The sequence below is a fragment of the Aquarana catesbeiana genome, linkage group LG10 (genome assembly GCF_042186555.1).
Source record: "Aquarana catesbeiana isolate 2022-GZ linkage group LG10, ASM4218655v1, whole genome shotgun sequence".
NCBI lineage: Eukaryota > Metazoa > Chordata > Amphibia > Anura > Ranidae > Aquarana > Aquarana catesbeiana.
This window is the reverse complement of record NC_133333.1, coordinates 155,491,570-155,517,532: the sequence shown is the minus strand read 5'-3', so window position 1 is coordinate 155,517,532 and position 25,963 is coordinate 155,491,570. Positions and strand designations below refer to the sequence as shown.

Sequence of the window (25,963 nt, the reverse complement as noted above, 5' to 3'; positions counted from 1 at the left end):
GACTGAGGTGGGTGCAGGATGCAGGACTGAGGTGGGTGCAGGATGCAGGACTGAGGTGGGTGCAGAGTGCAGGACTGAGGTGGGTGCAGAGTGCAGGACTGAGGTGGGTGCAGAATGCAGGACTGAGGTGGGTGCAGAGTGCAGGGGTGAGGTGGGTGCAGAGTGAGGTGTCTACAGAGTGCAGGGGTGAGGTGGATGCAGAGTGCAGGAGTAAGGTGGGTGCAGGGGTGAGGTAGGTGCAGAGTGCAGGGGTGAGGTGGGTGCAGAGTGCAGGACTGAGGTGGGTGCAGAGTGCAGGGGTGAGGTGGGTGCAAAGTGCAGGACTGAGGTGGGTGCAGAGTGCAGGGGTGAGGTGGGTGCAAAGTGCAGGGGTTAGGTGGATGCAGAGTGCATGGGTAAGGTGGGTGAAGAATGCAGGGGTGAGGTGGGTGCAGAGTAAGGTGGGTGCAGAGTGCAGAGTGAGATGAGTGCAGAGTGAGGTGGGTGCAGAATGCAGGGGTGAGGTGGATGCAGAGTTCAGGGGTAAGGTGGGTGCAGAATGCAGGGGTAAGGTGGGTGCAGAGTGAGGTGGGTGCAGAGTGAGGTGGGTGCAGAGTGAGATGAGTGCAGAGTGAGGTGGGTGCAGGAGTGAGGTGGGTGCAGAGTGCAGGGGTGAGGTGGATGCAGAGTGCAGGGGTGAGGTGGATGCAGAGTGCAGGAGTGAGGTGGATGCAGAGTGCAGGGGTGAGGTGGGTGCAGAGTGAGGTGGGTGCAGAGTGAGGTGGGTGCAGAGTGAAGAGTGAGGTGGGTACAGAGTGCAGGGGTGAGGTGGATGCAGAGTGTAGGGTGAGGTGGGTGCAGAGTGAGGTGGGTGCAGAGTGAGGTGGGTGCAGAGTGGGGTGGGTGCAGAGTGCAGAGCGAGGTGGATGCAGAGTGCAGGGGTGAGGTGGATGCAGAGTGCAGGGGTGAGGTGGGTGCAGAGTGAGGTAGGTGCAAAGTGAGGTGGGGGCAGAGTGAAGAGTGAGGTGGGTACAGAGTGCAGGGGTGAGGTGGATGCAGAGTGTAGGGTGAGGTGGGTGCAGAGTGCAGGGGTGAGGTGGGTGCAGGGGTGAGGTGGGTGCAGAGTGAGGTGGGTGCAGAGTGAGGTGGGTGCAGAGTGTAGGGTGAGGTGGGTGCAGAGGTGAGGTCGGTGCAGAGGTGAGGTGGGTGAAGAGTGATGTGGGTGTAGAGTGCAGAGTGAGGTGGGTGCAGAGTGCAGTGTGAGGTGGGTACATTGTGAGGTGGGTGCAGAGTGCAGTGTGAGGTGGGTGCAGAGTGCAGAGTGAGGTGGGTCCAGAGTGAGGTGGGTCCAGAGTGAGGTGGGTCCAGAGTGAGGTGGGTCCAGAGTGAGGTGGGTGCAGAGTGAGGTGGGTGCAGAGTGCACAGTGAGGTGGGTCCAGAGTGAGGTGGGTCCAGAGTGAGGTGGGTGCAGAGTGCAGAGTGAGGTGGGTCCAGAGTGAGGTGGGTGCAGAGTGAGGTGGGTGCAGAGTGAGGTGGGTGCAGAGTGAGGTGAGTGCAGTGTTCAGAGTGAGGTGGGTCCAGAGTGAGGTGGGTCCAGAGTGAGGTGGGTGCAGAGTGCAGAGTGAGGTGGGCGCAGAGTGAGGTGGGCGCAGAGTGAGGTGGGCGCAGAGTGAGGTGGGCGCAGAGTGAGGTGGGTCCAGAGTGAGGTGGGTCCAGAGTGAGGTGGGTCCAGAGTGAGGTGGGTCCAGAGTGAGGTGGGTGCAGAGTGAGGTGGGTGCAGAGTGAGGTGGGTGCAGAGTGAGGTGGGTGCAGAGTGAGGTGAGTGCAGTGTTCAGAGTGAGGTGGGTCCAGAGTGAGGTGGGTCCAGAGTGAGGTGGGTCCAGAGTGAGGTGGGTCCAGAGTGAGGTGGGTCCAGAGTGAGGTGGGTCCAGAGTGCAGAGTGAGGTGGGTGCAGAGTGAGGTGGGTGCAGAGTGAGGTGAGTGCAGTGTTCAGAGTGAGGTGGGTCCAGAGTGAGGTGGGTCCAGAGTGAGGTGGGTCCAGAGTGAGGTGGGTCCAGAGTGAGGTGGGTCCAGAGTGAGGTGGGTGCAGAGTGCAGAGTGAGGTGGGTGCAGAGTGAGGTGGGTGCAGAGTGAGGTGGGTGCAGAGTGAGGTGGGTGCAGAGTGAGGTGGGTGCAGAGTGAGGTAGGTGCAGAGTGAGGTGGGTGCAGAGTGAGGTGGGTGCAGAGTGCAGAGTGAGGTGGGTGCAGAGTGAGGTGGGTGCAGAGTGAGGTGGGTGCAGAGTGAGGTGGGTGCAGAGTGAGGTGGGTGCAGAGTGCAGAGTGAGGTAGGTGCAGAGTGAGGTAGGTGCAGAGTGAGGTAGGTGCAGAGTGAGGTGGGTGCAGAGTGAGGTAAGTGCAGAGAGAGGTAGGTGCAGAGTGAGGTGGGTGTAGAGTGCAGAGTGAGGTGGGTGCAGAGTGCAGAGTGAGGTGGGTGCAGAGTGAGGTGGGTGCAGAGTGAGGTGGGTGCAGAGTGCAGAGTGAGGTGGGTGCAGAGTGAGGTGGGTGCAGAGTGAGGTGAGTGCAGAGTGAGGTGAGTGCAGAGTGAGGTGGGTGCAGAGTGAGGTGGGTGCAGAGTGAGGTGGGTGCAGAGTGAGGTGGGTGCAGAGTGAGGTGGGTGCAGAGTGAGGTGGGTGCAGAGTGAGGTGGGTGCAGAGTGCAGAGTGAGGTGGGTGCAGAGTGAGGTGGGTGCAGAGTGAGGTGGGTGCAGAGTGCAGAGTGAGGTGGGTGCAGAGTGAGGTGGGTGCAGAGTGAGGTGGGTGCAGAGTGCAGAGTGAGGTGGGTGCAGAGTGAGGTGGGTGCAGAGTGCAGAGTGAGGTGGGTGCAGAGTGCAGAGTGAGGTGGGTGCAGAGTGCAGAGTGAGGTGGGTGCAGAGTGAGGTGGGTGCAGAGTGAGGTGGGTGCAGAGTGCAGAGTGAGGTGGGTGCAGAGTGCAGAGTGAGGTGGGTGCAGAGTGAGGTGGGTGCAGAGTGCAGTGGGTGCAGAGTGCAGAGTGAGGTGGGTGCAGAGTGAGGTGGGTGCAGAGTGCAGAGTAAGGTGGGTGCAGAGTGCAGAAGTGCACAGCTCTCCTCCCACCCAGATTTCAATACAGAGCTCCACTCTCCCTAAGTACAAGGCTGTCCTCCCACAAAGCCCCCATCCCCCATTCCAGTATAGAGGAAAACTCTGTGTACTCACAGCATGTTGTCCTCCGATGTCCGTGGAACCTGCCAGTCCCAGAAACAGCTTCCCCTGTGCAGAGTCCCCGCCCCCTTCCTCCTCTGCTCTCATAGATCGTGTGTGTCCCTGAGGGATGAGAACAGCCGCCGGAAGAGAAGCGCTGTCACTTGGAAATACACAAGCCGTGCTTGTGTATTTCCAAGTGACAGTAGCGAGCAGCCAGCATGCGACCAGCACCGGAGGTGGCCGAACTCCGGCGGGCAGTGTGCAGGGTTTAAGGGACGGGCAGCGCAGGGCCCCCAACAATGACAGGGCCCTGGGCAGATGCCCCTTTTGCCCCGCGGTAAAGACGGCCCTGAGGCCACCCATTGTTAATGAGGAGGTGGAGACTCAGCTCCTTGCACAGATGGAAAGGGCTGCAAGGGCTAGGATGGTGATAATAATGGAGGATTTTAACTACCTGGAAATTGACTGGAGTAATGGCACTGCTGGAACAGTTAAAGGGCAAACATCTATAAATCTATTACAGGGCAATTTTATGGTACAATTCATAGAGGCCCCAACTAGGAATGATGGTCTGTTGGACCTGGTAATCTCAAACCATGCAGAGCTTATTACTAATGTTCATATAAAGGAACATCTGGGTAGCAGATGATTCCATTTAATGTTAGCTGTAAGCAACAAACACATACAGGAAAGATAAAAACACTTAACTTTAAGAAAGCAAATTTTCCAAGGATGAGGGCTGCTCTCCAAGACTTAGACTAGGAGGGAATATTGTCATCGATGAACACAGAACAGAAATGGGAATTCTTCAAAACGACTGTATGTGAACTCACTGCAAAGTATATTCCCATGGGCAATAAGTTTAAAAGCTTAAAAATAAAATTATGCGGCTCACGGCCAAAGTTAAAAAAGCTATATCTAATAGCTTTTTAAAAATGTAAAAATGAAGGAACACTATCATTGTTTAAATGTTACAAAGAATATAACAGAATATGTAAAAAGAAAATAAAGGATGCACAAATTCAAAACAAACGACAGATTGCAAAAAATATTAGGACAAACCCCAAACAATTCTTCAAATATACAGGGTATTAACAGTAAAAAGGTCAGGTCTGAGCATGTAGGCCCTTTACAAAATAATCTAAAGTGGGTGACTGGGAACAAAGAGAAGGCAAATTTATTAAATAGAAAGGAGCATGAGGGAGCTCAAGTCCATAATGGGGATGGTATTGACACAACCCCAAATTATCCACAATGGCTCAAATGTGATATGGTCCTGAAATAATTAGACAGAATAAAGGTGGATAAAGCACCTGGACCAGATGGCATCCACCTATGGATCCTAAAATAATTGAGCTCTGTCATTTCAAAGCCATTGTATGTAATTTTTAGGGACTCGTTAGTGACTGGAACAGTACCATTAGTATGGCATAGAGCTAAGGTGTGCCTATATTTAAAAAAGGATCAAATTCTTTACCAGGTAACTATAGACCTGTTCATTTTAACTTCTATAGTTGGGAAGATACTGGAAAGTTTAATAAAAGAACACATAGACGAGTTCTTGCTGGAAAAAAATATTTTAAGCAACAGACAGCATGGATTTATGAAAAACAGAAGTTGTGAAACAAACCTGATTTCCTCTTTATGAGGAGGTAAGTAAAACCTTGGACAGAGGGGTGGCTATGGACGTGGTATACTTGGATTTTGCAAAAGTGTTTGACACAGATCCCCACACACATCCAATGTGTAAGGTAAAGTCTACAGGCTTGGAAAGATCAGTTTGTAAATGGAAAGAAAACTGGCTAAAAGACCAAATTCAGAGAGTAGTGGGTAATGATTCATACTCTGAATGGTCTAAGGTTATCAGCGGTCTACCCTAAGGTTCAGTGTTGGGACCCTCACTTTTTAATACATTTATAAATGATATAGGGTCTGGGAATAAAAGTACCATTTCTGCCTTGATGACACCAAGCTATGTAGTGGAATAACATCCTTACAGGATGTCTCCAATTTACAAGCTGACCTCAATGCACTGTTTAATTAGGCGACTATGTGGCAGAGGTTTGATGTAGATAAATGTAAAGTTATGCACTTGGGGACTAAGAATATGCATGCATCATACATACTAGGGGGAGCACAACTGGGGGGATAGTTTAAAGGTTCTTAAAGGAGGTAAATAACAGCATGCAATGCCAAGCTGTGGTTTTCAAAGTGAGCAAAGTCCTTGTATTAAGAGAGGTATGGACTCCAAAGAGAGAGAGAGAGATATATCATTTTCCCCCTGTACCATCAATTAAGGGCGCATGGGCGCCGCCCCCCCGTCCATTGCCGCCCCCCCTAGCAATGCGTCTGGCCCCTTTCAGGACACCGATGCATGGATCCCAGTGCAGAGGGGCTGTTTTTTTTTTTTTGAAGCACCGATTACAGCCAGAGGCTCTAATAGGCTTCAATATAGAGTGGGCTCGGGGTCACAGAGAGTGCGCTCCAAGCCCACCCAGGTGTTTTACAACAGCGAATCAATATTCACTGTTGTAACACTGTTCCTCCTCCCAGCCAATCAAGAAGCTGGTTTCGACATCGTCACCTGATTGGCTGAAAGGACAGGCGATCCTATTGAACGCCTAGGAGGAGGAGGGAGGAGCTGCACGACAGAAGCCTCCATGATGCAGAGAGGACACAGGAGCCGCTGCCTACCGCCTACCGCCCATAGGAGCCCGCAACCCTCCGCCCATAGGAGCCCGCAACCGACCCAGAACCCGGCCGCTGCCCACCCGCCTGCAACCTATGGGGTAAGTGCCGGGGTAGGGGGGTGCCCCCGACCGCCAGACCAACTGGGGGGGGGGGAGTTATTTGCCACCCCCCAAAAAAAAAAAGCCACCACCCGCCACTGCCCTGTACAAATCATTAGTAAGCCCTCTTCTAGAATATGCAGTCCAGTTCACATAAAGGATAACAGGGAACTGGAGAAAGTGCAGAGAAGAGCAGCCAAACTGATAAGAGGCATAGAGGAGCTCAGCTATGAGGAAAGATTAGAGGAACTGAATTTATTCTCTCTTGAGAAGAGGAGATTCAGGCTCCATGCACACTGTGCTTAAAAAACATCTCATATAGAGCATTTTTTGTACAAAGTTAAGACGAGTTTAGGAAAGTTTTACATTTTTTTCTGCCAATGAGCTCCAAAAGAAACGCGAACCAAAAGTTTTTTTCCCTGTCTCTAAACGTTGAGCTCAAAATCTGCCTCTAATCGTCCTAATGTGCATGGACACATAGGATAACATTGAGTAGCTTCTACAGGCAGAACACAAAATGCCTGTAGAAGCAACATTTTTTAAGCCAGTGTGCATGGAGCCTAAGTGGGGATACGATCAATATGTACAAATACATAAAGGGTCCATATAGTGAACTTGGTGTTGAGTTATTCACTTTAAGGTCATCACAGAGGACAAGGGGGCACTCTTTATGCCTAGAGGAAAAGAGATTTCATCTCCAAATACGGAAAGGTTTCTTCACAGTAAGAACTGTGAAAATGTAGAATAGACTCCCTCCAGAGGTGGTTCTGTCCAGCTCAGTAGATTGCTTTAAGAAAGGCCTGGATTCTTTCCTAAATGTACATAATATAACTGGATACTAATATTTATAGGTAAAGTTGATCCAGGGAATATCAGGAGATCAGGAAGGAATTTTTTCCCCTGCTGTAGCAAATTGGATCATGCTTTGCTGGGGTTTTTCGCCTTCCTCTGGATCAACTGTGGGTATAGAATTGTGTAAATGGGATTGTATAATTTGTTTTTTTATTGGTTGAACTAAATAATGGACTTGTGTCTTTTTTCAACCTGACCAACTATGTAACGTTGTGTTTTTGACGCACTAATGAGCATCACTCCTAGGGCACACCATTCAAGCGGAACAGGGGCCCCTGTCAGGAAGAAAATTCCAGCAGACAGGATGGCTCTTCTAGACAGCATCCTGTGTATAGGCACAGGCTAATTCATGTCCCTGTTCATGCTAATAGAAATTTTGCACATGCTGGTGCACACACGCGTATATTCATGTGCATGCGCACATCTGTTGCTTGCATTGGCACCAATCGGGCTATTTAAACTGAGCCTGTGCTATGCTTCAGTGCTGTCTTGTCTACAACATTCTTGTGCATACCTGCAACCTGTTACTGTGCATCTGGCTGCTGTTACCGACCCGGCTTGTCTTGACTGCTCCTGAACTCTGCCTGTTCCTCTTGCCGCTGCTCCACTGATCTGTTACTGACTTGCTGGTCTGCCTGTGTATGACCCGGTTCGTCTGACTATTGTTCTGTCCCTATCACTGCTGGACTGGCTGCTGAGAGCCTCTCTGCGAGCCTCAGCCTGTCTGCTACCAGCCGGTGCCTGTCCGCTATCTCCAGTACCAGCCTGCTCCTGTCTCCTGCTCATTGGTGTCCATCCGGCACTCCTGCTTCGATGCAAGCCACTGATGGCCTTCACCTGTTTTCTCCTAAGAGTCCATCCAGCCCTGCTGCTAGCAAGACCAATAGGCACTCGTACCACTCTGTATTCCTGCGCTACCTGTCTGCTCTATCAGAGGACCTCGAGTCAGAGTTGTGAGAGAGGCCTTCCTCATCGTGTCAGGCTCTTCTGCCAGGTACGTGACAGCCCCAGAGTAGCTCTAGAACCTTTTTTGGTCATGGAGAGTCTGGTGTTTTTTCAATGCAAGTTCTGGAGCACCTGCTAATGGCACCAAAAATGCAACCTGTGACTGCAGCGTGACAAACGGTCATTTTTGTATGTGTTTTGTTACGCATTTTGGGAAACACGCAGGTGTGAATGCAGCCTTATACACACGATCTGACTTTCCGCCAACAAAACAGTGGATTTTTGTTCGAAGGATGTTGGCTCAAACTTGTCTTGCATACACACGGTCACACAAATGTTGGCCAACAATTACGAACGTGGGAACGTGGGAACGCGGTGACGTACGAGATGTACGACGAGCCGAGAAAAAGGAAGTTCAGTAGCCAGTGCGGCTCCTTCAGCTTGATTCTGAGCATGCGTGAACGTTCGCGCGTCAGACTTTTGTACACACGATCGGAAATTCCAACAACAAAGTTTTGTTGGTGGAAAATTTGAGAACCTTCTAGCCTGCTAGCTAGTCGTAAAGTCTGCCAACAAATGTTCGATTGAGCATACAGACGGTCGGACTTTCAGCTAACACGCTCACATCCAACATTTGTTCGATCCGATCGTGTGTACGGGGCATTAGTTTCCCTGCCTAATCTAGATTAGAAATTGATGGTGCATGAATGTGATCTTCTAACATTTCCCAGCACTCTGGCCAATAATACAAGAACACAAATCCTCTGATCTGGACATGGAGAAACTACAAACACATGGACTCTCATAAAGTATGACGTGCCTGATACTTCTAGTTTGAAAGCTCTGCTCTCTAGCAGATAACAGACTAGTGTAGTTTTTAATTATAAACACACAACCTCTGACAGATAAAAGGTTCACAAAATCAATCACTTCCACCTACAGGGTTATACAACAACAGGCTCAATCTAGCTCAGTCAATTTGTAAATGCTTTACAGTATTCATAAAATTAATTTTCTTCATTTCATAATTAAGATTCCTAAAAGGTGGGCTGTATATACAATTTACAAACATTTCAGAAGCAAAGCAATTGATTTAAACTAAAAGTGATACGACTTATCTAAGCATTCTTCTGCTCCAAGGGCTAGGAAAGTATATGGTGGATCTTACCTCAAGAACCTGAGAAATTGTTGCATTTCAGACCTCAGAGTTTTGGACTCTTGCAAACAGGCACAATAATAAAAGTTTTTAGGCATTCAGATGTTTTTTTTTTTAGGATCTGAAACTACAGATTACTTATATGTGACAGGTTTGCACTCCCGGAGGACACACTCTGGCTGTGAGAGAAGAGAAGAACAGAGCAGATATGGCCATGCCTTTCCTCTGCTGCTCATTCACAGAAGTCTTTGAATTTTGTGACTGGGTTCACATGATACAAAGGCTTCTGTGATTAGGCAGAAGGAGGGGAGGGTCGGCCATAGCAGTTCAAGCGACTCTGCTCTTGAAGGAACTGAGACCACAGCAGCAGTTTCTTAGCTCCAGAAGTTATCTTCCTGGAGCACAATAAACCTGTCAGATGATAAGTCCACCAGGCAGCAGGCACCTTGTTAGACTTAACTCATGGTATGCCTGCAGTTTTTACAACATAGCTGAATTCCCGGAATTTAAGCTTTAAAATGCTCATAAGCCCACATCATTAAAAACTACCAATAAAGCTGTAATATCTTGCTGTTCATACTTACTCAGTCACTATGAGTAGATGATGACCCTGGATGATTCCATCCTTCTGGAGGGAAAAGCAGATGAAGGAATTGTCAGGGCAGAGTTGAGCAAATCTTTCTGGGTTTTGTTTGTGAACAGTTTTGTGAATCTTGCTCGAAGTTCACAAACTTTGTGGCAAATCCCACTGAAGTCTATGGGTGGGGAGCAGGTAAACAAAAAGGAAATTGGGACTTTAAATGAGTCTGTTGACTGGTTGAGGTTAGATTGTGTATGTATTTAAATGACATAAATAGATGCAAATACATTGCAATGGTACATAACATGCATAAATGTAGTACCCTAATACATGCACACATGGCAAGAACATCATAAATTCATAAATATATACATTTAGCAGCACGTGGCAATATGAAAAGGTTGTATAAAGTTGTATAAAATCATGTATATACACATGTCAGCTTGACAGCACAAAACAATATTGAATGAACGGAATGTAAAATTGTATAAAAAAAGATTTGATGGTATATCTGGATTGAATCCTATTTGGGCGTGTAACTACATCCTAAATTACTGACGCGTTTCATGTGTGAACACTTCCTCAGGGGTGGATGCTATAGAGTATCTACAAAAAAAACACAATATGATTCAGTCAAGTATCGAAATAAGCACAACAGGAAGGAACAAGACTGTCAATCCTGGGTACTTACATACAATTGAATACAATGGTGGGTGGTATATGTGGGGCCAGGGCTGGAAGGGTTTGTCTGTCCTGGGAGCTGAGGTAGTCTAAAGCCCCACCCCGAACAAGGCGCACAGGCAGCATCCCCAGAGCACAGATTGCCAGTCTCCATAATGGATCAGAAGTGATGAGCAGAAAAAATAGCTGCCAGTGAGGTCTGTAATGGATAGATAGGATATCCATTAAAAATACATTGTGAACAAATGTGAAAGTGAACGGAAGCTAGGTGTCCAGGTGGAAGCGTAAAGCGAGTAATAGATAAGCAGGTAAGATAGTAAAAGTGAGACACCAGCCAAAATACAAGAGGTAAAGGTGATAAGTGAAATATACAAGAGAGTCCCAATCAAGGCCGTCTTTAAGGCAGGGCAAAAGGGGCAGCTGCCCTGGGCACTGTCATTGTTGTGACAAACAGGCCCAAAGCAGCTGCCTCATACTTGCCAGCTATCCCAGTTTAAATTCCCTTGTCCCTTGAAGTTTTAGTCCAGTGCTGTGTCCCGATATATCAGTGTGAAGTGCTGGTTCTAAGGCTAAGGGAATATACAGTGTCTCACAAAAGTGAGTACACCCCTCACATTTTTGTAAATATTTTATATCTTTTCATGTGACAACACTGAAGAAATTACACTTTGCTACAATGTAAAGTAGTCAGTGTACAGCTTGTATAACAGTGTAAATTTGATGTCCTCTCAAAATAACTTAACACACAGCCATTAATGTCTAAACTGCTGGCAACAAAAGTGAGTGTACACCCCTAAGCTAAAATGTCCAAACTGGGTCCAAAGTTTCAATACTTTGTGTGGCCACCATTATTTTCCAGCACTGCCTTAACCCTCTTGGGCATGGAGTTCACCAGAGCTTCACAGGTTGCCACTTGAGTACTCTTCCACTCCTCCATGAAGACATCACAGAACTGGTGCATGTTAGAGACCTTGCGCTCCCCCACCTTCCGTTTGAGGATGCCCCACAGATGCTCAATAGGGTTTAGGTCCGGAGACATGCTTGTCCAGTCCACCACCTTTACCCTCAGCTTCTTTAGCAAGGCAGTGGTTGTCTTGGAGGTGTGTTTGGGTTCGTTATGTTGGAATACTGCCCTGCAGCTCAGTCTCCAAAGGGAGGGGATCATGCTCTGCTTCAGAATGTCACAGTACATGTTGGCATTTATGGTTCCCTCAATGAACTGTAGCTCCCCAGTGCTGGCAGCACTCATGCAGCCCCAGACCATGACACTCCCCACCACCATGCTTGACTGTAGGCAAGACACACTTGTCTTTGTACTCTTCACCTGGTTGCCGCCACACACGCTTGACACCATCTGAACCAAATAAGTTTATCTTGGCTTCATCAGACCACAGGACATGGTTCCAGTAATCCATGTCCTTAGTCTGCTGGTCTTCAGCAAAATGTTTGCAGGCTTTCTTGTGCATCATCTTTAGAAGAGGCTCCCTTCTGGGAGGACAGCCATACAGACCAATTTGATGTAGTGTGAGGCGTATGGTCTGAGCACTGACAGGCTGACCCCCCCCTCCTTCAACCTCTGCAGCAATGCTGGCAGCACTCATATGTCCATTTCCCAAAGACACCCTCTGGATATGATGCTGAGCACATGCACTCAATGTTTTTGGTCGACCATGGCGAAGCCTGTAATAATTGGAACCTGTCCTGTTAAACCGCTGTACGGTCTTGGCCACCGTACTGCAGCTCAGTTTTAGGGTCTTGCCAATCTTCTTATAGCCTAGCCATCTTTATGTAGAGCAACAATTCTTTTTTTCAGATCCTCAGAGAGTTTTTTGCCATGAGATGCCATGTTGAACTTCAAAGTATGAGAGAGTGAGAACGAAATAACACCAAATTTAACACACCTGCTCCCCATTCACACCTGAGACATTGTAACACTAACGAGTCACGACACCAGGGAGGGAAAATGGCCAATAAGGTAAAATTTGGATGTTTTCACTTAGGGGTATATTCACTTTTGTTGCCAGCGGTTTAGACATTAATGGCTGTGTGTTGAGTTATTTTGAGGGGACAGCAAATTTACACTGGTATACAAGCTGTACACTCACTACTTTACATTGTAGCAAAGTCTCATTTCTTCAGTTTTGTCACATGAAAAGATATAAAATATTTACAAAAATGTGAGGGGTGTACTCACTTTTGTGAGACACTGTATATTCCCTCAATCCCCTCCTGGCTCCATCCACCTACCTGATCCCATTCCGGCTCCATCCACCACCCTGATCCAATCCCGGCTCCCAAGGGGTGTACTCACTTTTGTGAGATACTATATGGAACCACTCCCTGCAGTCTGTATATTACACACTCCTGTCCCCTGCATTCTATACATTACATACTCCTGTCCCCATGCATTCTGTACATTACATACTCCTGTCCCCTGCATTCTGTGGATTACACACTCCTGTCCCCTGCATTCTGTGCATTACACACTCCTGTCCCCTGCATTCTGTGCATTACATACTCCTGTCCCCTGCATTCTGTGCATTACATACTCCTGTCCCCTGCATTCTGTACATTACACACTCCTGTCCCCTGCATTCTGTACATTACACACTCCTGTCCCCTGCATTCTGTACATTACACACTCCTGTCCCCTGCATTCTATACATTACACACACCTGTCTCCGGCATTGTGTACATTACACACTCCTGTCGCCGGCATTCTGTACATTACACACTCCTCCTGACCCCTGCATTCTGTACATTACACCCTCCTGTCCCCTGCATTTTGTACATTACACCCCCCTGTCCCCTACATTTTGTACATTACACACTCCTGTCCCCTGCATTCTGTACATTACATACTCCTGACCCCTGCATTTTGTCCATCACATACTCCTGACCCCTGTATTCTGTACATTACATACTCCTGCACTATATACACAATACTGTACATTATATACTTCTCACCAAAGTCTCCTCATTATCTCAACAGTTGCTGGTTGCTATTCAGTCCCTGACTATTTTAATGAAGTTCTTCTTATGAAGTAGACAAAGCAATCAAAGTCTATTTTATAAGTACAAGGAAGCCTGGGTTTTGTTTAACCACATCCCTTGAGCCCCTGCCACTGCTAAGCGCTTGGCAACGCCCACATTTTACCACTTTTCCCACCTCCAGTGTTCCTCATTCTAAAGTTCAAATGTTGGGAGGTATGTCCCCATGTACAGCCACACAAGGCTGTTCATGTCTATAGGTGGCTGTCCGCGACACCTGGGCTTTCTGGGCATAGAAAAAAGCCAAGATCTTACATTAATCCTCCTACACTGAACGCCACGTGTGAATGAAGCCTATACCTGACTGTAGCTTATTAGCCATCTGCATGCTATGATTACAGCCCCAGTGATGTTTTGTTTCAACCTATGACCTACTGGCTTGGAATCAAGCATCATACTGACCTTTTCCTTGATATTATTTACAGTACATGTGGACACACATTTATTGTAAATCTAATATTTTTTATAAAACCTCTTAAAAACTCTACTGAAAAACGTGAGCTATGGGAGAGTTGCATGCTATAAACTGTAAATTGGGTGAATCATTACAAGAGTTTATTTTATCAAGTCCTTCGGTTTCCTAGCTATAATCACAGACAATAAAAACCAGGAATCGAGTTTAAAAAAAGAATGTTAAAGAACAATCACATGACTCTAGAAAGAGCATGATTGTGGAATAGTACTCTGACTTCTGCATCACTGAAGTTTAAAATGACAACACAGCACATCATAAAATCACGTTTTTTTAAAGAAAATAGACCTCATGTTCTCAAAGTGATTGGACTCATTTTAATCTGACTTATAGCAGCCCTTGCTGCCTCTCTGTAAAATGATCTGCGGTGGATCGCTTTTTAGAGAGGCGACATGATGCCTCCTTACTGCCTGTTTTAAGCCTGAAAATGCCAGCCCACTGCGCCACAACCATGGGTGTTGCACATGGTTGCAGGATGGTTGTGGCACAGCCTTATTCACTAGAGTGGCTGAACACAACAGGGGGGGCATTTTTGCTGCGGCAAGTGTACAGCCCTGAATAGCTGCATGCTCTGGTTTAGGTAGGTGGCGCAACCCCATGCTTTTACCGTCCACCCCCCTAGCCATAAGTCTGAATGAGCCCTTAGCCTGGCTATCATTACTAAAAAGAACTCTTACCTTCCACCAAAACAGAAACAGCAACATTTTATTTTGATAATGCTCCGCTGTTGTTGGTCCTGTAAACTGTAAGGCTTTTGGCTGGTATTTTATAGACTTTGTGGTCTATTGTATGTGCATATGAGAGTTGGAGCAGCATAAATCCGACTGTGACACACCACCCGTCCTCAGCCATACACACCTTCTAAACTGGTAGGTGTACTACACTGGGCAATTTGGGTCAACAAGCAAATTAATTCACTAAACTGCTAATGTTATTCATTAACCATATGAGATGTGCTACAATCAGATATTTAATCTGTATTTCTACATGATCGCTTATGGCCAGATTATAATCATTTACATGAATTTGTTTACACTGCTCTGTGGAGAGGGGTTCCTCAAATAAAGAGTACTGGCTTTTAATAAACAGCAGGGAGTGGTGATACAACTAAAGAGCTATAGCTATACTAACACACCCCATGAACAGGAGTCTTCCAGCCACTTTTATAAATGGCAGTTGTTAGACTGCAGCTGGGAGTGTGTTTCAATTTGTTGATCAGGCAATGGCTATCAGGTTTTAAGTGGAAGCTACTGCCTGATCACTTCCACATCCCACTGATAATATGTCCCCCCCACCCCCTCCCGACTACCCCTGCCCGACTACCCCCGCCATGTGTTCTCAGGTTTGCTGCACCTTATTAACTTCAGTGGAAGGCAGGGGAGATGTCGAGGGTCTAAGAGATCCCTGATGTCTAATTAAAGTGAACCTGTCATTACATATTGTGATAGAAATATAGTTCATTGTACAAAATACATTATAAAAGCAATACAGTCATGGCCAAATATATTGACACCCCTGCATTTCTGTCAGATAATGCAGCACTTCACCCAAAAAATAGTTGCAATTACAAATGTTTGAGCATTCTCACGTTTATTTCTTTTGTTTCTATTGGTATGACACAAAAAAGTGAGAAACAAAAATCTGACACATTCCACGCAAAACTCCAAAAAATGGACTGGACAAAATTATTGGCACCCTCAATTTAATAGTTGGTAGCACACGCCCTGGAAAAAAAAAACTGAAATCAATCTCTTTCTGTAAACATCAGTGAGTTTCTTATGCCGTGTACGCACGGGTGGACTTTTCGCATTCAAAGGTCCGACGGTCTTTCCGACTGACTTTCGACAGACTTTTTACGGACTTCCGACAGACTTTCGAACGAACGGACTTGGCTACACATGATCACACCAAAGTCCGACGGATTCGTACGTGATGACGTACGACTGGACTAAAATAAGGATGTTGATAGCCAATAGCTGCCCTAGCGTCAGTTGTTGTCCGTCGGACTAGCATACAGACGAACTGATTTTTCGACCGGACTCAAATCCGTCGGAAAGATTTGAAACATGTTTCAAATCTAAAGTCTGTCTGATTTTCGACCGAAAAGGTCCGTCGAAAGTCTGATGAAGCCCACACACGGTCGAATTGTCCGACGGATTAGTTCCGGCGGATGAGTTTGGTCGAAAAGTCCGCCCATGTGTACACAGCATCACACCTCTTTACTGGAATTTTGGACCACTCTTCTTTAACCAACTGCTCCAAGTCTCTCAGATTGGAAGGGTTCCTTCTCCCAACTGCTGTTTTGAGATCTCTCCACAGGTGCTCTATGAGATTTAGATCTTGACTCATTGCTGGCCAGTTCAGTACTCTCCAGCACTTTGTCTTAAACCATTTCTGGGTGCTTTTTGACGTGTGCTTTGGGTCATTGTCCTGCTGTAAGACTCATGACCTCTGACAGAGACCCAACTTTCTGACACTGGGCCCCTACACTGCACCCCAGAATTCTTTGGTAGTCTTCAGATTTCATAATGCCATGCACACGGTCAATACATTCAGTGCCTGTAGCAGCAAAGCAACCCAAAACATCAGTGAACCACTACCATGTTTTACTGTAGGGACTGTATTCTTTTCTTTGGAGGCCTCATTTTTTTCTGAAAACACTAGACTGACAGGCTTTACCAAAAAGCTGTCAATTTTGTTTCGTCTGTCCACAGCACATACTCCCAAAAGTATTTTATCTTCCTCAGTTAAGTTTTGGCAAACTCTAAATCTGGCTTTTTTAGGTTTCTGTGTAGCAGTGGGGTCTTCCTGGGTCTCCTACCATACTTTCCCTTTTCATTCAGATGGAGAAGATATAGTGCGAGCTGACACAGTTGTACCCTGTTACTAAAGGTCAGCTTGAATTTGTCTGGAAAGTGGCCAAGGTTCTTTATCCACCATTCGAACAATCCTTTTTGCAATCTTTGGTCAATTTTTCTCTTTCGTCCACATCCAAGGAGATTAGCTACAGTGCCACACAACAGAAAGGTTGAGTGAATTTTTCACCATTTTAACTGGGTGCCGGTGTGATTTCTATATTGTCAGCATGTGTTACCGGATACAGGTGACTTTGATTACAAATTACCAGAGCATCTCAAACTTGGAATGCAATAATTTCTTACAACTTTGAGAAGGTGCCAATAATTTGTCCAGTCCATTTTGGAGTTTTGCCTGGAATATGTTAGATTTGGCTTTTTGCTTTTCCAGTTTTTTGTGTCATACCAATACAAACAAAATAAATAAACATGAGAATGCCTAAACATTTGTAATTGCAACAATTTTCTGGGCAAAGTGGTGCATTATCTGACACAAATACAGGGGTGCCAATATTTTTGGCCATGACTGTATAAAAAAAAAATAAAAAAAACCCACAAAAAATGTAAAATCCCCCACCGCTATGTACATGCACATAAAAGAATAAATATTTGTGGCTAGTTTGTCTATATACTGAAACGACAATTTCAGTATATGGGGGGGGGCGGGATGCTCCGTTGTTCTGGGACAACATTATATGATGTAGCCCCAGTCTTGCGGGCTTGCACTCCCGCAGGGGGCGCGTAGTGATCGCAGATGGGACACAGCACAACCTGATCTCGGTAAAGAGCCAATGGTGTGGCTCTTTACCCATGTGATCAGCTGTGTCCAATCACAGCTGATCACATGTAAACAAATGCCAGTTATCGGCCATTGATAGAGTGTGAGTGGAGCAGAGCCGATCAGCGACATTTCCTCACAGGGGAGACCTGTACAGATAATCAGGATACTGATCATTAGTGCAGCCCCAACAGTGCCCAGCAAGGATGCCAGTCTGTGCCCATCAAGGACGCCAATCTGTACCCATCAGTGATGTCAATCTGTGCCTATCAGTGATGCCAATGTGTGCCCATCAATGAGGCCAATCTGTGGCCATCAGTGATGCAAGTCAGTGCTGCCTTTCAGTGCCTGCTCATCAGTGCTGCCTATTCATGCCGCCTATCATTGCCCATAAGTGCTCATCAGTGGTGCATATCAGTGCCCATCAGTGCTGCTTATTAGTGAATCCTCATCTGTGCCCATCAGTGCCGCCTCATCAGTGCAGCCTATCAGTGCCATCAGTGCAGCCTCAACAGCGCACATCAGTAAAGGAGAAAAATTACTTATTTACAACATTTCCTAACAGAAACTAACAAAAACTTTTTTTTTTTTTCACTATGTTCGTTTTTTTTGTTTTTTTTAGCAAAAAATAAAAAACCCAGCGGTGATTAAATACCACCAAAATAAAGTTTTATGTGAAAAAAATTACAAAAATGTAATTTGGGTACAGCGTTGCATGACCGCGTTGTGCATGTGACAGTGCTGAAAGCTGAAAATTGGCCTGGGCAGGAAGGGGGTGAAAGTGCCCTGTATTGAAGTGGTTAATAAACGTTGTTGCAGATTCCTACCTTTTGTTATTATGAAGGAATAGCTGTTTGTCTGTGTCCAAGTGAATCTGTATGGGAGTGGTGGTATAATTATCAATCAGATGGTGCACCTGCAGGGCACTAATGAGGCAAGCTACAGGGTCTGCTCCGTTCACGACAAATCGCAGTAAAATCACGCAAAAACAGAATCGCGGTACGCCTGTCACTCAAAAGAAGTTCCAGAACTTCTTTTGGGCGACAGGCGTACCGCAATTCTGTTTGCATGATTTTACCACAGTTGGTCGGCCATTGAAAATGACGGGGATCGCAAGGGCATCCCATGATTTCCTGTGATTCGGGATCGCAGGCAGAATCACGGCGATTCCACCCACGATCCAAGATGCCTAGATCTAAACAGAGCCTTAGACGTGATTTTCCTTTGAGGGTATTTCACCAAAAATAACAATTTTGTTGCAGTGGATGCTCAAAATCTGATTTGTATCTTAACGCAGAGTTCTGGGAAAATCAGTGAGCCAATCACACAAGCAGGAAGTGACATATCTAGGGGGGGTTCTGTACACATTCTGCATACAGAACACGTCCAGGTAGCCATGTTGCATTTACAGAAAATTACAGAGCTGCAGATTGAAAAGGAAAGGTAATTTTTAATAACATTCAATTACAATAGGTCGTGTGTCAAAGGTGCATACGCTATATTACTTTATTTTATTTATTTGCTAATTTTATTTCCCATGAAAGTGGGGTTACCCTTCAAAGGGACATTACATGTATAGTGTTTGACTGATTTTCAATCCTTCAGTAGCCAAAAAAGAAAATAAAGCTAGCCATACTGCAGGCTGGAGGGAATATCAATTGATTCTCTCCTCTACTTTAAACAACAAAATCTCCCGGTAATTGTTTTCAGGCGGCCGCAGATAGGATGCAATCACTGTTCGGTCGACAATTTTGCAGTCACTCCGTCAATTCAAATACATTTTTTGAGCCAAGTGGTACTTGCAGGACTTCTCATGGCTGAAATTTTGGCAAATTCATCAGGAATCGGATAGAATTCTAGCCATCTATGTCCAGCTTGATTTAAACACTGATCAAACAGAAATGGTGTATTTGTATTTTCTGGTACCTTAGCCTCAGTGATGCACCCACTAGTTCCTCCTTTTACAGTTATTTCTTACACACGTATTCTTAGTTTCCTGGCACCAGTTTAGTCACACATTGCTATTACTACACCCTATTTATCTCATGACATTCATAACACATAAAATATCTTGTGGCGAACCACATGAAAAACACATCAGACTATTTTGTAAAACAAAAAAATATGCCTTAAGTTAAAAAAAATATCAGCACAAGGGATATTACTTACCTTCATTGTGATGCATCCCTTGTTTTACTGCATCCCAGTATAGAAGAAATCTTCCTCCTCCGATGCCTTCGAATCCCCAACGCTGTAATCTTCTGGTGGGGATGGAGTTAACAGAACTGTGACAGGCACTAAAGAGTGCCCGCCTATGCCTGCCCTTTTTGCTCAGCTCCTCCATTCATAGAAGTCAGTACCGCATCTTCTATAAATGAAACAGGATCTATGAATGGAGGGGGGGGCTATCCATCATTTGCAGGCCCTCCATTCACAGAATGTGTTTCATTCAAAGAAGCTAGTATCATCTCAAAAGAGTGGCCTTGCTGGTCACTGAAGCAGTGTCATTGGATGGAGAACCATGAAGTAATGGAAAGCTGGGACCCAGTAGTAAAGAGAGGGATACACCTCTGGCTATTAAACCTAATATCAGGTATCTTGTGAAGAGTGTATCTAGGAATGACTTCCAACACTTCACAGTACAGCTTCACTTTAAGATCAGCCTTGCAAACCTATGCAATATTTCATATTTATGAGGCGGACCTTGCATCTAAAACTCAAGGTCACGTCTTAAGCCCCCCACCCCCGTTGCTGAAAGCAGCTAAAGTTAAAAATACCTGTAGGGTTAGTCTACTTACCTTTACCCCATCTTCTGTCCTAGGTGAGGGTGGCATCATCTTCATTTTGTGAAGTTCTGGGGAATTTAGAGCACTCCAAATCATGCAGAGAAATCACTTCCAGAAATGCGTTCCAGCATTTTATTACAAGATTTGGGGTGAGCATCATTCCCCAGGATATTATATCACTCCCTGCACCATGGAAGCTGGAGAAAGTTAAGTACAATATATTTATATATCCCCTCTATAGTTGGACCTTTCATTCATCTGCCTGTCCTTCAATCATCCAGTGCTTTGCATTGTAGGAACTGATAGTACAGCTTCTATGAATGGAGCATGGGAGCAGAAAGAATGGGCATAGCTGGCACTTTTGATGAGTGCCTATGACAGTTGGAGCCTCTTGTATTAACCCCAGCACCAGAAGATTACAGTTACCGGGGTATTTGGGGGGGGGATCAAAGATTTCAAGGTACAGTGTGGCCAGCAGCACACAGGATATTCCTGTAAGTGCCATCCCTGGTGCTAATTTTTTTAACAATGATCACTAAACTTCGACTTTAAAGCACATTTCTACTTTTGCGGTCAAATTTTAGAAAACCCCATAATATGTTTGCTCTGTATATTCACAAAGTTTCTCAGGAGAAGGTGTCATTGTTGATTACAAGGTTTTTTTAACAGTGTCAGAGTAAAGCCAGGTACACGCAGGCTGATTGTCGGGAGACATTGGCTGGTTAAAAAAAAATTGACCGACATTTGGCCCATGTGTATATCGGTCTGTCCGACAAAAACAGCAGCCAACCGACTTCTGATCAGCGCTCTCAACCAATGGCAGAGAGCGCTGATCGGACTGTTCTGACGGGGGGGCAGTCCCCCTATCCAAACACAACAGCTCAGTGGGGGAGATTGATGAACTAACCTCGCATGGTTAGTACAGCGGCTCCGACTGGAGCTGTCAGTTTTTTTGTCATGCAACAAAAAAAAACTGTTATGCCCCGTACACACGGTCGGATTTTCCGACGGAAAATGTGTGATAGGACCTTGTTGTCGGAAATTCCAACCGTGTGTAGGCTCCATCACATATTTTCCATCGGATTTTCCGACACACAAAGTTTGAGAGCAGGCTATAGAATTTTCCGACAACAAAATCCATTGTTGGAAATTACGATCGTGTGTACACAAATCCGACGCACAAAGTGCCACGCATGCTCAGAATAAATAAAGAGATGAAAGCTATTGGCCACTGCCCCGTTTATAGTCCCGACGTACGTGTTTTACGTCACCGCGTTTAGAACGATCGGATTTTCCGACAACTTTGTGTGACCATGTGTATGCAAGACAAGTTTGAGCCAACATCCGTCGGAAAAAATCCTAGGATTTTGTTGTCGGAATGTCTGATCAATGTCCGACCGTGTGTACGGGGCATAAGTGTGTACCAGGCTTGAGTCTGTCCTAGGTCTGTCTTCATTAACATACAATACAAGAATGCTAACTTCTAAACCTTAAACCCCTTTTTAGGGCAGACAGAGTTAAAGCTAGTCAAAATTGATAATGAAGCTATGCCTGCACAGTATAAACAGGGTTAATTATACCAGATACAACTGCCCAGCTCCTTCATAAACAAAGAGAACTAGTAGGATTTTCTCCTTGCTGGAAGTTCTATAATAAAGCATCAAAAAAAGGTAAGCGGCGATGTATTTATTTATTTTTTAAGTTATGCTATGTGAATGAGGACATGTAACAAGTTTTAAAGTGTTACTAAACCCACAACAGTAAAATCAGTCTGTATATGGAGTAAAGCATGCTTGTTGTGGAACATAAGGGGTTAGTCCTCTGCATTGTGTACAAATGCTGTTTGATTCTGTCTTTTTTGATCCACCCCTTCTTCCACTGTCCCCAATCCATTTGCTGATAGAAGCGCCCTTTGGGGTACTCTGCACATGCTCAGTTTGGTGTGTATGGATAGAGAGGTTTCTTTTTTTTTTTTTCTGAGAGTGCATGTGATCAGCACAGGGCCAGTCAGACAGAGGGTCAGGGGTCCTGCAGCCTCATAGATACAATCGGAAGAGAATGAAAACTCCTCCTGCAAGCTTTAACCAGTGCTCGGCCAGACACTGATAGAAGTCACAAGACTGCTATATACTGCTGATGAGAAAAGGTATTTAGCAGTTTATATTTACTAAAATAATTACATTTCCATGTTCTGTGTACTGTGGGAGACAGCGATCAGACACGATCATTTTCAGCTGCCACTTTTTAAGGTCAATACCAGACAGCATGAGTGGCTTCTTTTTGCTAAAGCTGGCCATATACAAATATATTTATGGTCAAATTTATTTTTCAAACAAATTGAAAAAAAAAGTGATTCCTCCATTCATGCTACACAGCACAGATGGCCGAATTTCCCGCTTCGGCCATTGTAGTTTGACAGCCAGACATGCTGGCCATCAATATTCCTTCAGAGCAACTACATTGGATTGTTGGCCCAGCTCCTTCTAGGGATGTTGGATAAGAGGCAGATGCCAAGGCCACCTACTGATCATCAACCGGTCAAGATTGTACAGTATATGGCCAGTTTAGTGTGATGTTTGAAGGGATGAGGCTTGCCACTGAAAAATGTAATCGTTAACTACTGCACATGTAATTAATGGGGAGTATTTCCTAAAGGCAAAAAGACTATGCACTTTGCGAGTACAGTTGCGTTCTGTAAACGATTTTGCTTCAGAGCTTAGTAAATGAGGGGAATCTTTGCTGACCTCCATCGTCCAATCATGTGCAAGCAAAAATGTTGTTTTTTATTCTCCTTGTAGGTGATTGGGTATTCTTTGCAGTGAAATTTCACCTCATTTACTAAGCTCTGGAGAAAATTCCCTTGCAAACTGTATAGCCTATTTGCTTTTAGTAAATCATCCCCAATCTGTCCAAGATAGTCACTTTTTTTAGATTACATACATGCATAAAATACTGACCAGAAACACTTACTTTTGTATTTTTTTTTTTTTTTTACTGCTCCCAGCGTAGTGCTAGTTTACTGACATTTATATGTTTGTGTGCACGAGCCATAGGAAACAATAGGCTGCATTCAGATCAGTATAATAAAAAAGCCTGTATGCCATAGGGATTCATGCACAGCGCCATACAGGGGCTATACAAGGTGCAAAGCCTGGGTAATCACTGTACTGGGCCTCGCAGCTCCCAGATACAGTTCCCTATTGAGGTGAAACAGAAGATGCAGCTGTACACGGTGGGATTTTGTACATCGGATATTGTGGGTTCAGGGCTTACATCAGTGTGCATGCTGTATGCAATCCTTAAAGCATAACCCTTAACAGCCACATCTTCTAATTCATCTTAATAGGCAGCTGTACATGCAGCAGCGAGTCCCTGGATGGTTATTACATGGCTCTGCACGCTGTATGGCTGTGTGCACCAAGCCTAAAATGTTGAATTTTTGTCATCCCTGTGCCCTTAGACACACATTCCTGGCCTTGGTCAGACACATTCCTGGCCTTGGTGAGAACTTCTGGAGTACAGAGACACTAGTTTATAGTAAACAGTGTGGTTGTTGCCTGCGCGCGGAAGGTTCACAACTTCTCACAGGACGTTTTTACAACCTCTCCTGAACGATTTAACTTGACAGATAGTAACCCGCGTTTAAAAAGTCAGTTTTGCCTCATTTACATACTGTGTTTTGCCGCGTTTGCGTTTAAAAGCATTTGAAAAAAAAAAAAAAAATATATATATATATATATATATAGTACATATATATATATATATATATATATATATATAGTATATATATATATATATACTATATATATATATATATATATATATATATATATATATATATATATATATATATATATATATATATATATATATTTTTTTTTTTTTTTTTTTTTTTTTTTTTTCAAAATAGCCAAAAATGAAAAACGCCTGTAAACGAAATACGGCTAAACGCGAGTTACCGTTAAACGTGGGTTACTATCTGTCAAGTTACATTGTTCAGGAGAGGTTGTAACAGGGTTGCCACCTGTTCTTCAAGCCAAACTTGAACACTTTAGCGGCACACAGCTAATTTTTTTTTTTTTACATGGGAACACTGTGGACTGTGGTATAAAATGGAACTCTGATGTAAGGGGGTTTCTGCTTACCAAAGCCCCCACTAACATCAGAATTTCCAGCATTCCCCATTAAATCAGGGTCCCCAAAGCACCCCCTTATATCAGAGTTTACAGAGCACCCCTTACATCTGAGTCCCCCTTACCTTAGTGTACTCACTTGCTCAGGGGCAGGACAGAGAAGGGAGGGAGGGGGCCTATGCACTGGGAGGGTACTTTGGTTAATGGGGGGCATAGGTGTGTGCAACCCGGGCGAAAGGGGGAATCGCACTGGGTGAATAGGGTGTGCCCTGGCACGCCTAAGTTGGGGGGGGGGGTTGCAGTCCCATCTGAATAATGTGTCCAGGTTTCAGACAGTCTGAAACCTGGACACATGATTCAAAATCTCGGACAGGTGGCAACCGTAGGTTGTAAAAACGTCCTGTGTACATTAAGCTTACTCTTCAACATCTACCAGCTAGCTGCAACCTCCAACTCACCTCATGTACACTGCTGCTACTAAACGGACGTTAACCGCTTGCCGACCATCCGCCGCAGTTATACTGCGGCAGAATGGCACAGGCAGACGAATTGCCTTCATGCTATGTCGGGCGCACGCGCAGGCCCCCCCCCCCCCCCCGGCTGGCTGCGATGATCAGATTCGATCAGGAACGGATCAATCCCCAGGCACAGGCCAATTAAATCTAGCCTGGACCTGGTTATCGGTCCTGACGAATGAGATCCTTCCCCTGTCGTGTAAGTGTAAACACTGACAGGGAAGTGATGTCATCTCTCCTCGTGGTGGTCTTTTCTGTTCCAGACCGAGAGGAGAGAGCATCTAAAAGTGAGTTGCACAACACTACACTGACACCAGGTCACGTAGGTACACATTTCACCCCCTGATCATCCCCTCAGTTAACCCCTTCACCACCTGTCACTGTGTCACCTAGTGCAGAGTTCAGATTTTTTTTTAATCGCTGTACTGTTGTCACCATACGCCTCCTTTAGTAGTATAGTGTCTGAACGGATCAATATCTGATCTGATCAGATCTATACTAGCATCCCCAGCAGTTTAGGGTTCCCAAAAATGCAGTGTTAGTGGGATCAGTTTGTCGCCGCTGCACGTTTGTGCGCAATTTTAAAGCATGTCATGTTTGGTATCCATGTACTCGGCAAAAATCGCTGCGCAAATACTGTGTGAAAAAAAATTGCAACACCCAGCATTTTAATCTGTAGGGCCTTTGCTTTAAAAAATATATAATGTTTGGGGGTTCAAAGTAATTTTCTTGCAAAAAAAAAAAATATTTTTTTCATGTAAACAAAAAGTGTCAGAAAGAGCTTTGTCTTCAAGTGGTTAGAAGAGTGGGTGATGTGTGACATAAGCTTCTAAATGTTGTGCATAAAATGCCAGGACAGTTCAACACCCCCACCCCCCCCCCAAATGACCCCTTTTTGTAAAGTGAACACCCCAAACTATTTGCTGATAGGCATGTTGAGTCCATGGAATAATTTATATTTTGTCACAAGTTTCGTGAAAATTACACTTTTTTTTTTTTGCACAAAGTTCTCACTAAATGATATATTGTTCAAACATGGCATGGTTATATGTGAAATTACACCCCAAAATACATTCTGCTGCTTCTCCTGAGTACGGGAATTCCGCATGTGTGAGAGTTTTTAGGAGCCTAGCCGCGTACAGGACCCCAAAATCCAATCACCGCCTTCAGGATATCTAAAGGTGTAAAATT

At 45.2% G+C, this 25,963-nt stretch overlaps 1 protein-coding gene across 13 annotated transcripts in view; it reads right to left on the bottom strand.

Moving 5' to 3' along the window:
• The window catches only part of LOC141110959 (galactoside alpha-(1,2)-fucosyltransferase 2-like), a 539,222-nt gene that overhangs the window by 162,259 nt on the left and 351,000 nt on the right, over positions 1–25,963 (bottom strand). For 6 of the 13 annotated variants that reach the window (XM_073602783.1, XM_073602787.1, XM_073602792.1 and 3 more), the window contains one exon: positions 9,506–9,676. The exons of 3 other annotated variants lie outside the window; for them this stretch is intronic. The gene's annotated coding sequence lies outside the window, so the exon portion shown is untranslated. The remainder of the gene's footprint in view (positions 1–9,505; positions 9,677–25,963) is intronic. 4 more of the 13 variants (XM_073602793.1, XM_073602786.1, XM_073602788.1 and 1 more) reach the window with 1 other exon arrangement.